We start from the raw sequence: 1,056 nt of genomic DNA, 5'->3' as shown, positions 1-1,056 counted from the left end.
ATATATGAGGTTTCTTTTTTTTAATTTATTTTTTATCTCTTTTATTAAGATTACAAAAAAGGGAATCTGTGTCGTGGTAACAAAAACTTGTCATAAAAGATAATGTTTAACTTTGATCATCTGCATCAGGATGTTTATATAGATTTAACTGGCTTTTCTGAGAGTATGTTAAAGTGTAGGTCTGGCCAGAAATTGAGTAAATCTGCTTGTATTCTGAGACATTTAATTAAGGAATCTTTAATCTTGTGCTTTGCTGTCTTTCTCTCACCAAAATGTAAGACCACCTATATTTAGGATGGGGTAGAGAAGATTGTATATAAGAGAAGGAAGACTGAAAAGAATTGTTTTTCAAGGAACAATAAAGAAAGCATCTCAGGTAGTTAATGTGGGTGGCCATAGATTCATATTGCTTAGGGCATAAACACAGATGATGCTTCAAACTCTTCTCAAGGCTTTTTTTGCATGAATTGGCAATGATACTGAATTATAGGGGGATCTCTAATTTGTTCTAAGTCCAGGTATGGTGCTTTCTTTCATCCGCATTACCAGTAAAAAGGAAAACAGTAATGCAAGACAAGAACACATTGGACTCATATCCTTCCTTTCTGAACACCCAACTTTCACACTCCAGGGCTTCACAGATATATGTGCAAGATCGTGGGGTGATTTGAAGGTTATCAAAGAATGCTTCTGTGCCCAATATATCCCCTGCATTTATACACTCAAAGACTCCACCATCAAACACATTAATTTTGGTCACATCAGTGTCCTGCTAGGGTCTTCATTAGACCTAGGAGGCCAATGGGGATAAGCAAATCTAGAGAGGCATAAAAGTTGAGTCCAATATAGCATATTTATACTTTGAGATGTTCTACAAAGTAGAATATATCTTCTACAAAAATATCCAACAAAAATTGGATAATACTATGCTTACTATTTTGTAATTTTCCCTACCTTATAATTAAAGTATTTTGTATTACTCAAATGATTCTCTTTTTGTTGAAGATATAGTTGTGGCTATATTCATATAAACAATGCTGTAGTGAACCTCTTTAT

The sequence above is a fragment of the Trichechus manatus genome, unplaced genomic scaffold, assembly GCF_000243295.1.
Source record: "Trichechus manatus latirostris isolate Lorelei unplaced genomic scaffold, TriManLat1.0 scaffold00007, whole genome shotgun sequence".
Classification (NCBI taxonomy): domain Eukaryota; kingdom Metazoa; phylum Chordata; class Mammalia; order Sirenia; family Trichechidae; genus Trichechus; species Trichechus manatus.
This window is presented reverse-complemented; position numbering follows the sequence as displayed.